Below are 13,709 nucleotides of genomic sequence, written 5' to 3' on the forward strand. Positions count from 1 at the left end.
CAATATTTAGGTGTGACTTGATTAGATAATCTCACCTAAGAAGAAATCCCAGAGAAGTAGGAGGAAAAGAAAAAAATGGCTGGTTCTCAGGTAAATGTGATATTCAATTGGTATACCAGACACTGCTCCCTTCATAGCCTCCTCTGTTCTCTTCACCCATACTGCTTAGATGTCATGAACTGTTCTCACCATGAATGTATGACCTGTAATATTAAAAATGTTCCATTGTGGCTGGGGAACATGCAAAGGCATGGAAACCTAAGATTCCCCCTGGTGATGGGGTAGATCTTCAGATCCTAGAGAAGGATGGGAACATGTCCTTTTTTCTCTGGTTTTTGAGTTGGACTCTGCCTCTGTCACCTAGGCTGAAGTGCAGAGGCACACTCATGATCAGTCACCACAGCCTTGACCTGCTGGGCTCAGATGATCCATCTGCCTCAGCCTTCGAAGTAGCTGAAATTACAGGCATGTACAACCATGCCCAACTAATTTTTTGATTTATTGTAGAGACCACATTTCTATTATTAACTGAGTTTACAGATTACTAAATTGGTCAGGTGTGGTGGCTCACCCTGTAATTTCAGCACTTTGGGAGACTGATACAAGAGGACATCCTGATGCTGGGGGTTTGAGACCAGCCTGAGCATCATTTCTACAATAAATCATAAAAACTAACCGGGCATGGTTGCATGCATCTGTGGTTCCAACTACTTGGAAGGCTGAGGCAGAAGGATTGCCTAAGCACAGCAGGTCAACACTGCAGTGGCCATGAGCATGCCACTTCACTCCAGCCTGGGCAACAGGAGTGAGACTCCATCTCAAAAAATAATAATAGATTACTGTATTTTTTGGTCAATAATATCTCAGCATGAATTTTGTGTTGGACAAGTGTGCCATGGCATCTGATACCAATTTGTCCCAACTACTTGGGAGGCTAAGGAGAATGTATTCTTTCAGCCCAGGAGATTGACTGCAATGAACTGTGATTATGCCATTGAACCCAGCATGGGCTACAATGAGACCCATTAACTGAAAAACTGCAGAAGATCAGAGTAATCCTATATCTCCTGAATCAAGATTTACATTTTAACAAAATATTCAGTTCATTGTTGTACACATTAAAACTTGATGAGGACCTTACAACTCACTGAGATTTTTCCACCCAAGCAGTATACACAATGTATTCTGTGTGATGTAAATATTTCACTGAAAAATGTACATGCCTGTGTTGGTGTCCAAATTTATGCTCTTTCATTCATTAGAGCAGAGTGTTCACACTGGCAGAGTAGATCTTATTTCACCTTTCTTCTCAGACTTAATGCATTAGAGAATATTTCTGTGTTACAAATTATCTTATTGCATAACTCTAGCTGTCATATCACCTGAACCCTGTTCTCTTCACTCTGGCTTTACCTAGAAGCCATGATCACTTGGTAAACATGTTTTGTGGTTGCTGTTTTCAGGGGCTGTTGACATTCAGGGATGTGGCCATAGAATTCTCTCAAGAGGAGTGGGTATTCCTGGACCCCGCTCAGCAAATATTGTACAGGAACGTGATGTTAGAGAACTACAGAAACCTGATTTTTCTAGGTGAGGACAGTTTTGACACACAATTCCTATTTCATACTAAGGATTTCATATTCTTCCTTTGTAGAATGTTTTCTGGAAATTTCTGCTCTGTGAAAATGAGTTTCAGATTCCTGTTGTGAAAGAAAAGTTGGTGATTTACTTACATAGAAAAAATTAGAGAAATTGAATTTTGACAAGAAGCATTCTCTATTTTGAATTGACATGTGTCCTTCTCTCTATATTAGTGGTAAGTCCAGAAATTTGGTGGCATAGTATATCATTGCCCACACCTCATTTGAATTGCTGCCATACATTTGTGACTCACTAATTCTGAACTAAGAAATAACAAATGTAAGACTGGGTGTGGTGGCTCAAGCCTGTAATTTCAGCACTTTGGGAGGCTGTGGTGAGAGGATTACCTGAGCCTATGGGTTTGAGAACAGCCTGGGCAGCTTGACCAGATCTCCTCTCTGCAACATATCAAAAAATTAGCCAGGCATGGTAGCACACACCTGTAGTTCTGGCTACATGCAAGTCCAAGGAGAAGAATGGCCTTAGCCCAGCATGTCAATGCTGCAGTGGTCATGAGCATGCCCTGGGCGACGTAGTGAGACTCTAACTAAAAAAAAAAAAAAAACAAAACAAAAAACCCCACAAACTCAAAATTGTACCTATATGTTCTAAGGTTTTATTGGGGAACAATATTTTGGGATAATTTTCTAGAATCTTGTATAATGTGTTCTCTAGTGATCAGAGAACTAGGTTTGTATTTGAAGAATCCCAGCAAGAGTCATGTTATACTTTTCTAATTAAACAGGACTTGCTGCCTTTAAACCAAACCTGATCAGCTGTCTGGAGCAAAGGAAAGAGCCCTGGCAAATGAAGAGACACAGCACATCAGCCAAACCCCCAGGTAGGTGGGAGTGAAAGAAGAAGATGACACAGGTTGAGGAAGCAGAGCTTGATATGTGGTTTGAAAATGTGGTCTGCTCCCATGGAAGTGGTTTCAGAGAAGCCCAGGATTCTTTCTCTTGCTTTCACAAAGGGATATCTATTAATCCATTTCTGAAATTCTCCCAAAACTCTGCTTCTTCAATGATCTCCTTTCAGAGTCCAGCTCCAGCAGATCAGGGTTTCCTGAAGGAGAGACGGCTTTGGTGCAGGAGAAAAAACTGGAGCACTGACTCTGTTGCAAGCAGGACAAATGCTGATTTATTATCTTTTCCAACTCCTTTTATACCCTAGATTTTGGCTTGAGACGAAAACATGTTTTTTGTTTTCAAGGCAGTCAGTTTCAATTTAATGGGCCAGGCAGTCAATGTATCTTTGTTCATCCTGCTTTGATCTTAAAAAGTTATCATCCTAAACATTAACTATAAATTTTATAAACTCCTAACGTTTTCTAATGATTATCATTTCTTTCTTTTTTTTTTTTTCCTTTTGAGTTGGAGTCTCACTCTGTTACCCAGACTGGAGTGCAGTGGCTGCTCCTGGCCACTGCAGCCTTGACCTGCTGGGCTCTGGCGATCCTTCTGCCTCACCCTTCCAAGTAGCTGGAACAACAGGTGTGTGCTAACACAACTGGCTAGTTTTTTGATTTATTGTAGAGATGACGTCTCACCAAGTTGCCCAGGCAGGTCTTGAACCCACAGGCTCAGGCAATTCACTCACCTCAGCCTCCCAAGTTGTGGGATTACAGGCTGAGCCACCGAGCCCTGCTGATTATCATTTCTTAATGTCCATACAAATCTTACTTATTTCTATAACTATTACATTATAAATCACTACCAAGTTCTAAGCACTATAATTGTTACATAGATTAGCAAGTAACATCTGTGACCTTCACACAGCAATTTGGAACTAGCGGGGGTAAAACAGCATTGTCAAGGTTTTTTAACTGCAAGTTGACCTGACTAGTTTTCCATAATGTCACACCTGGTATTTACAATCTTCATCAATTATCCCTCTAGGGAAACTAGGCTTTAATGTTTGTAAAACAAAGGGTCTTCAGTGCTCAAGTCATCTCAGTTACAATCTCTAACCAGAATTACAAATCTCCTTAACAAAGGGAAGTAAAGTCAAGAGTGCTCTAATATTTATGTGATTGTTAATTTCTTAAGCATAATATACCACATGTAGATATTAAGAAATTAAGTAAATGTAATTTTTGCATTGGTACTCTTCCTAAAAATACAAACTATAACTTCTCAAATTTCTCCAATTAGTCAACAATCAGAAGAAATAAAATCTTACAAGTGATTATCTACCCACACATGATATTTAAAATCTCTATTGATAATTTCCCAGCAAGGCCAATGAGTTCCCTGACAAACATTAAATCGATCACTTTTTGATTTTTTATAATTTTCCCAACTACAATGGTTAATCAAGTGATTCTGTGATCTAATACCAGGAGGCTGGGGACTTGGAAACCTAGGGAGGAATTCAAATGAAGGGAAGGTAATTTTTTCATGAATTCTCCCTTGTCTTTTTGTAAGGGGTAGTGGAGGCATGAGTGGAATTTTGCTTTCCATCCTCAGACTGTACAGAACTTTTCAGCTGCACTAATAACAAAAGTAGAAGCAAGGGTCTCAGCTGCCCAGGTTCACTTTGTGACCCGGGGTCTTCAGCCCTCTGGACTTCCATGGCTGTCTCCCAACAATCTCCTTTCAAGGTTACAGAGCAAATCAAAGTCCACTTACTGGTTTGTTAGGGACTGCATGAGCTGACTACCTTTCTGAAGTTTTTAAGATGTGCAAGTATCTGCTTATTTGTCTAAAAAATCCATGTCAAACTGTTTTTTAAGCTTTCATTTTCTGTCATACTGGAAATAGGTGAGAGTGTTATTTGAGAAATTTGAATAACTCTCTGTGCTGATGTTTTCTACTTTATGATTTTCTATCGTAGAGAGGTTTCCAATGTGATTTTATTTAAATTCATACTCCATAATGCTACCTGGACAAAAGCCACCTCTCTTGATCAAAGAAATCCTGTTATTTTGCTTTAATTTTTCTTTTTTAGTATAAACCAAGATTGGTAATTTATTTCTACATATCTGAATTCTTAAGTATACTGTATCACCTAGAACATTGGTAAACATATATTAAACTACCACATTACCTTGTTTCTTAATAACCTTTATTTTATTATTTTCTTTGTTTAGTATGAAGCTTAGAACTACTTTACATATATGCATGTATATGTACACACATGTGCTTTTGTTTATGTGTGTGTGATTAACATCTGATTTTTTATTCATAAATAAAAATGTATAAACATATGTTGTATATAATGTAATAATTTGATATGCCTATACATTGTGATATAACGATTCCCATTTGTTAATGAAAATATCAATCACCTTACATAATTGTCATTTTTATGTTTTGTAAGGACAACACATAATGTCTATTATTTTAGCAAATTTCTGAGTGTACTTGACATCATTATTAACTATAAGTCACTGTGTTATACATTAGTTCCCTAAAACTCAGTGGTATTGAAATTTTTTGACCATTGAAAAATATCTCCCATTTTTCCCACCTGCAGGCCCTGGTGATCATCCTTGTACCTTATTCCTCTATGAGTGCAATTTTTTTTATTCCACACGAGTAAGATTATGCAGTATTGCCCCCCCCCCCCCGAGTTGGAGTCTCACTGTTGCCCAGGCTGGAGTACAGTGGCATGTTAATGGCCACTGTAGCCATGACCTGCTGTGCTCAGGTGAATTTTCCCCCTCAGCTTTTCAAGTAGCTGGAACTACAGGTCTGAGCCACCACATCCAGCTTTTTTTTTTATTGTTGATATGAGGTCTTGCCAAGTTGTGCAGTCTGGTCTTCAACCCTGGGCCATTCTCTCACCTCAACCTCCCAAAGTGCTGGGATTACTGGCTTGAGTCATTATGCTCAGCCTCTCACAGTAATTTTGTATGTGTGCCAGACTCACTTCACTTACCCTAATCTTACAGTTTCATCCATAAGGTTGAAATGGCAGGATTCATTATTTTTTTTATCTGAATGATATGCTATGGTGTATATATATGTTTTTTCTTAATTCACACAGAATCCACAAATATTTAGGTTGTTTTAAAGCTTGTCCATTTTGACAATTGCTGCACAGAACATAGGAGGGCAGATAATTCTTTGAAATACTGATTTTATTTCCTTTGCTTATATACTCAGAAAAGGGATTTCTTTGTTACATGGTAGTTTCTTTTTATTTTTATTTTAGTTTGTTTTTATTTTAAAAACAATGTTCTGCTGGGCACAGTCACACATGCATATAATCACAGCAATTTGCATGGCTGAGGTGAGAGGATTGCCTGAGGCCTTGGGTTTGAGACCAGGCTGGGCAACTTGGCAAGACCTCATCTCTATAATAAATCAAACAGTAGCCAAGCTTGGCAGCACTTGCCTGTAGTACCAGCTAGTTGGAAGGCTGAGGCTGAAGGATCACCTGAACTCAGCAGGTTGAGGTTGCAGTGGTCATAAAATAATAGTGCCCTCCAGCCTGGGTAACAGAGTGAGACTCCAACTCAAAAAATAAATATATAAATGTTTTAATGATTTTTATAATGACACTACCCATTTTAGACTCATCAACAGTATACAGGTTTTCTTTTTCTTTCCATCCTTATCAAAAGTTATCTCCTCATTGATATTAGCCATCCTAACAGGTGTGAGATAGTATATAATTATTGTGTTTATTTGAAATTGCCTCTTTTTGTGATGTTGAGCACTGTTTCATATACTTGTTGGCAATTTGTGTGTACTAATTGGAGAAATAACTATTCATTTTGGGCTTTTTTTAGTCAGATGACTAATATTTTCTTGTTACCTTTGATTTCTATAATTTTCTTGTGTATTTTGGAGATTAATGTCTCATCAGGTTTAAAGATTTGAGATATTTTCTCTTATCTTGTAAGCCTTCTTCTATTCCCTTTACTGTGCAGAAGATTTTTAGGTTGATGTCTCCAACTAATTTATATTTGTTTTTGTTTCTATAGTCATTAAAAGAATCAGTCAGACCAATATCAATATCAAGGATATCTTCCAAATCCTGGTTAAGGTTTTGTTTTATTTTATGAGTCATGGTCTGTCACTCAGGTGGGACTGTGGTGGCTCAAGTAAGGCTCACTAAAGCCTTGAGCTCCTTGGTTCTGGTGATCACTCCACCTCAGCCTCCTGAGTACTGGGCTTGCAGATTGGTGACTCCATGTCTGGCTTTTTTTTTTAAGCACATGTCTTGTCATACTGTATTGCCTAAGCAAGTCTTGAACTGCTGGGCTCAGGTGCTGGCATTACATACATGGGCAACCTCATCCAACTGATACTGTCGTATTTATGTTAAAATAAATCCTCAAGAACTATCCTTACCATAACAAGTGACAAGGTTTCTTTTTTTAAGGATGCCACATTTTATATATCCATTCATTCTTTGAAGGACATTTAGGGTGCTTCCCACCTTTTGGCTTTTGTCAACAATGCTGCCATAAACATGGATGTACACATATCTTTTTCTGCTTTATATCTTTGGATAGACACCTAGAATTGGGATTGTGGGTCACAGGATTATTTTTAATTTCTTGAGGCATTTTCATATTACTTTTTTTTTTTCGAGTTGGAGTCTCACTCTGTCACCCAGACTGGAGTGCAGTGGCCGCTTCTGGCCACCACAGCCTCGACCTGCTGGGCTCTGGTGATCCTTCCACCTCAGCCTTCCAAGAAGCCAGAATTACAGGCATGCACTACCACGCCCAGCTGGTTTTTTGATTTATTGTAGAGATGAGGTCTTGCCAAGTTGCCCAGGTGGGTCTCACACCCATGGGCTCAGGCAATCCATTCACCTTAGCCTCCCAGAGGTGCGGGATTACAGGCTGAGCCACCAAGCCCGGCTCATATTATTTTCACAGTGGCTGTATCATCCCCCCCCACAACAGAGCATAAGCATTCCATCTTCTCTACATCCTCAATAACATTTGTTATTTTGTTTCATATTGGCCATCCTTATAGGTGTGAGGTTTTATATTATTGTGCTTTTACTTTACATTTCTCTGAGCACTTGTCTTTTTGAAAATCTTTTGAAATGCTTGTTGTTTACTTGTACATCTTTGGAGAAATGCCTGTTCATTTCTGTTTCCATGTTTCAGTCATGTTTTTCAATATTTGTTATTTTGTTTTAGGAGCTAAATATTTTGAATTTTAACTCCTATTACATGTTTAAATTTCCTAATAAATTTCTCATTCCTTAGGAGATGTTTTTACTTCACTGAGTAGTTAGTTTTCTATTTTTCATCAATACTTATGCTTTTAGTGTCTTCTAACAAAGCATTGCCATGGACAGTGTCTTAACATCCATCTTGTATTTGGGTCTAATAACTTTATGGTTTTTGCATTGAAGCATTTAATCATTTTCTTTATTTTTGTGTTTTGTGGATAGCCAGTTTTCCAACACCATTTGTGAAGAAGTTTTGTGTCCCCATTGTGTGGCCATGCCAACTCTGTTAAAGACTATTTATTCATATTCATAAGGATTTATATTGAAGTTTTGCATTTTGTTCCATTATCTGTCTTTCTGCCTGCCAGTACCACATATTTTTATTCCTGTAACTTAGTCATATGTTTTAAAATCAGGACATGTGATACCTGTATCTTATGCTTTAGTGCTAATTTTTTTTTAGGTATTTATCATTCCCTGAGATTCTATGTAAATTCAGGATTAAAAAATATTTTTCAAAAAAAGTGTCATAGAAATAATCATAGGAATTACAAAATGTGTATATCACTGTTGGTCAAATTGACATTTTAATGATAATAACCTTCTGAAATCTCTTGAGTTGGGTTTTCACCATGTCTTCCATGTACAGTGAAATGATCATGACTCAAAAGCACTCACCCTCCTGGGCTCAGACAACCCTTCCTCTTCATTCTACCTATTAGCTGGAATAACAGGCATGTGCCACCATGTCTGTCTATTTCTTTATGTTTTGTGGATTGAGACCTTGGCCAGTCTCAAACTCTAGGGCTCAAATGATTCACATATCTCAACCACTGAATTTGCAGGGATTACATAAATGAGCCACCACACCTAGCCTAAATCTACTGATTCTTGAGATTGTGTTGCTTAATATGCAAGTATTTTTTTATTTCATTGTAGTATTTCAACTTTTAATTTTCAGTTTTATTTCCTTATGGTGAGAAGAAAATACATTGTGTAATTTGAATCTTTTTCTTTTTCTTTTTGGAATTTTAGTCTCACTCAATCACCCTGGTTGGAGTGCAATGGCACACTCATGGTCACCCCAGGATCACCTTGGGTGGCACTGGTAATCCTTCACCCTTAAGATCCTTGGCTCAGATGATCACTCTCCTTCACCCTCCTCAGTACTGAAATCACAGTTAGCCCAAAACTTTCACAATATCTTGTCTGACAGTATTTTATGTTTTTCCTATTTTCATTTCATTTGAAAATTTTTCAGACTTTTTTGTAATTTGCAGCTCCACAAGTTATTGTTGTACCCTTAATTCAGTCATTAATACTGATTCCTTTTATGTCTTAGCATACTTTGTTTGAATTGGGATATTTGAAATTCAAAGATGTACACGTCTTAATATTTATGAAGTTGCTTTGTCTAGATTAATGTGACACCAATCCCTGAGTTAGAGTTTATAGGAGACTCTCAATCCTCTTCTTACAATGTGTCTTCTCTGTAAGTTGGGACAGAAACCAGACTGGGTAAACCCCCAAAGGGCTGAAATGTGGACTCATGCTCCACTCTTCTGTTTATTCCTTGAGGAAGAAATCAAGAGTTGGAACATGTCATCTGATTGCATCATGCTGTATTGTGAAGGAAGAGAGTTTATGGTGGCCAAATTACTAAACTTCCTGTTCCATGTAACTTGTTTTAACATTGTGCTCAGTTGGGATTCTATAAAGTCTTAGCTGTTTTTTGTGTTCTCACACAGGCAATGTGGTAAGTATTTTCTTAAGTACATATATTTATGAAGAGGTGGAAACCTGTGATTTGTACTCACCATTGTACTTATGTCCTTAACATGGTACAATATTATGTTTGATTTTTAAAGGATATTCACCTGAGTCTAGTATGTGGAATAAATTTTGATTTTCATTATTTTCAGCTGTGACTTCTCATTTAACTGAGGATCCTTTGCCAGAGAAGAGCATAGAAGTCTCACTTAAAAAGGTGCCAATGGGAATATATGAAAAATCTGGCCTTAAGAACTTATGCTTAAAAAAATCTTGGGAAAGTGTGCATGAGGGTGAAGGGCAGATAGATAACCACTACAAATATAACGAGAGTGGGAAAGTCTTTAATCAACACTCTAGATTTGTTATCCACCAGAGTATTCGTATTTCTGAAATGGCTTTGAAACATGAACATGGCAAAACTTTTAACCAGTCTTCAAAATGTAGTCAACATCAAAAAAATAATGGAGAAAATATACACAATATATATGGGAAAGTGTTTAGGAAATTATCTTATCTAAATAGACATGAAAGAATTCACAGGGGAGAGAGAGTCTTCCAAAGTGAAAAATGTGGCAAAGCCATTAGCTATTACTCATGTCATTCACAACATCAGAAAATTCATAGTGAAGAGAAATTGTATAAATATGAAGAATGTGATAAAGCCCTTACTTGGTATTCACATCTTATTCATCATCAGAAAATCCATACTGCACATAAACCCTACAATTGTCAAGTATGTGAGAAAGCCTTTTCCAAGTATTCAAATCTTATTCGACATCAAAGATACCATACTAGAGAGAAACGCTACAAATGTGAAGAATGTGGCAAAGCCTTTCACACTTGTTCATTTCTTGCTCGACATATGACCATCCATAGTGGAGAGAAATCCTACAGATGTGAAGAATGTGGCAAAGCCTTTTGTTGGCACTCAAGTCTTATTGAACATCAGCGTATCCATACTGGAGAGAAACCCTATAAATGTGAAGGATGTGGCAAAGCCTTTCGCTATCGTTCAAGCCTTACTCGACATACGGTGATCCATACTGGAGAGAAACCCTACAAATGTGTAGAATGTAGCAAAGGTTTTACTCGGTACCCGAGGCTTATTGAACATCAGAGTATCCATACTGGAGAGAAACCCTACAGATGTGAAAAATGTGGCAAGGCCTTTCACTCTCATAGTGGATTTACTCGACATAATACCATCCATACTGGGGAGAAAGCTTACAAATGTCAAGAATGTGGCAAAGCCTTTTACTCTCATTTACAACTTACTCGACATACAATGATTCATACTGGGGAGAAACCCTACAAATGTCAAGAATGTGGCAAAGCCTTTCGCTATCATTCACACCTTACTCAACATTCAGTGATCCATACTAGAGAGAAACCCTACAAATGTGAAGAATGTGGCAAAAGCTTTCACTTTCAAAGAGGACATGTTGGACATAAGACCATCCATACTGGAGACAAACCCTACAAATGTGCAGAATGTAGCAAAGCCTTTCGCTCTCAAGGAGGACTTGTTGGACATAAGACCATCCATACTGGAGAGAAACCCTACAAATGTGCAGAATGTGGCAAAGCCTTTCGCTATCAAGGAAGATTAGCTGGACATAAGACCATCCATACTGGAGAGAAACCCTACAAGTGTGAAGAGTGTGGCAAAGGCTTTCGCTCTCATAAAGGATTTGCTGGACATAAGACCATCCATACTGGGGAGAAACCCTACAAATGTGAAATATGTGGGAAAGCGTTTCACTCTCATTCACTACTTACTCGACATATCAAAATCCATACTGTTGAGAAGCCCTACAATTGTGAAAAGTATGGCTAAGCTTTTCACGCTCATAAAGGATTTTTCTGTGCATAAGACCATCCATACTGGAGACAAACACTACAAATGTGATGAATGTGGCAAAACCTTTTGCTCTCAAATGATTTGCTGTCAACATCAAAAAAATAGTGGAGGAAATATATACAATATATATGAGGACCCATACTGGAGAGAAACTACAATGTGAAGAATGTGGCAAAGCCTTTTACTCATAACTACTGAACATAAGATTGTCCATAAGGGAGACAAACCCTACAAATGTGTAGAATATGGCATAGCCGTTCACTCTCACAATGGATTTTCTGGACTCATGACCATCCATACTGGAGAAAACCCCTACAAATATGATATATGTGGAAAATCCTTTTACTGCTTGCTTGACATGTCAAGATCCATACTGTTGAGAAACCCTACAAATGTAAAAAGCGTGGCTAAACTTTTTGCATTTATAAAGGATTTGCTGAACAATCCATACTGGAGAGAAACCCTACAAATGTGGCAAAACCTTTTGCTCTCAAACAATTTGCTATGCATATGAGGAGCCATACTGGAGAGAAACTGTACAAATGTGAAGAATGTGGCAAAGACTTTCACTCTCATAAATTATTTACTGTACATAAGACTATCCATGCAAAAACATCTAAAGACATTAACCAGCAAAAACTTGGAAATTAGACTGTGTATTGGGGAGAATCTACAAATTGAAAGAATGAACTGGCCTTTGTTCAAAATATATGTGATTGGGAACATTAGGACATTCAGACTGAAAACTTTACAGATGCAATTTATATGGAAACTTATTTACTGAAAAGTCAAGTTGAAATAAATGTCGGATGTTGAATGGCATTAGAAGATGGTTTATTTTTTTGTTTGTTTGTTTCTAGGAAAGCATAAATATATTCCCTATATACCTTTGCTTGTGCATTGACAGAATTCGAGAATATTTTGAAAAGTAAACAAGTCATATGATGCTATGCCTTCATTCGTAGTGTTTATGTAAAAGCATGGGGTCCATTTTTGGCATGTTAGAGTTATGAAATGTCCTTGTATAGTAGGTCACCAGCGGTTATCTCGTGTTTTTCATGGAGGATGAAGAACATTGATATGTAATCTCCTTTAAAAGATCAAAGTGAAGAGTTTCTTTTGTGGCTCACATTGAGCATTACTGTAAGTTCTGCATAAGGTGAGTGCTCAGGATGACATATTATTCCATGGAAATCAATGACAAAGAATCATTGAGAGTTTTAGAAATCATTTGTCTTACTACTTACATGTCAATGAGAAAATAAGACCAGACTGTTAATATCTTGATGCATCTTCATAGTATCAATGCTTACAAGCCGTAAGTGTAACTTGATATAAATAAGAAACATCTTCATGAACATCAGAGCTAAGATAATTGCTTTCTTAAAATGTTTATATTGTAAGTTATGCTTAGTAAATAATCAGATTCAATTTTGAAAACTGAAGAAAGCAGTTCACACATATATTCTACTATCAGAAGAACAGAAATGCTTTAATACTTGTAATATGTTTTAGCTAGCAAGCATACAGTGAAATTTAAAGGTTTATTAAGGCTATGTAAATTTGTTTTAGTGAATAGAATTGTTTATAAAGTATTAATGTTTGTTGTCCACACAATAAGTTGTTATGTTGCCACAATTGTTAATCTATTCTATCTTACTCAAGATTGTAGGTAAATGATGAACATGCATTATTGAGTAACTTATGGATGTGTCTAGTTCATTTTTTTATAGGTTACATTTTCTTTTTTTTTTTAGTTTTGAGTAATTTTGATCATTGTAATAAAGATTATACAGGAGTATAATTATAAGACCTAACTTTCTGAATCCTGATTATTGTAAATAATTTAATAAAATTGTAAATATTTTAAATACTTTAAACAATGTTGTAAATATTAAGTTGGGTTTTGACTCTGTTGCAGAGGCTGGAATACAGTGGAAAATTCATGGTCACTGCAGACTCAATGTGATGGTATCAGGCCATCTTTCTCCTTTAGCCTCCTGAGTAGCTCATGCCACAAATGTTTGCCATCATGCCCAGTCAACTATTGGATTCATTGTTAAGACAAGGTCTCACCGAGTTGCTCATGCTGGTCTGGAAGCCCTGGACTAAGGCAGTCTGCTGTACTTTGCCTCTCAAAGTGCTGGAATTATAGGCATGAGTCACCATGCCCAGTCTCTCCTGTTTTCTTTCCAGTCATCTGGCACTGAGTTGGAATCACTTGTCCCCTCAAGTCATCTGCTTCTAACTCCTGTGGTGTTGGCTCTGGAATATCTTCGACATTTATACT

The sequence above is a fragment of the Carlito syrichta genome, unplaced genomic scaffold (assembly GCF_000164805.1).
Source record: "Carlito syrichta isolate Samal-C Ts95f unplaced genomic scaffold, Tarsius_syrichta-2.0.1 Scaffold313490, whole genome shotgun sequence".
In the NCBI taxonomy this organism is placed as follows: Eukaryota; Metazoa; Chordata; class Mammalia; order Primates; family Tarsiidae; genus Carlito; species Carlito syrichta.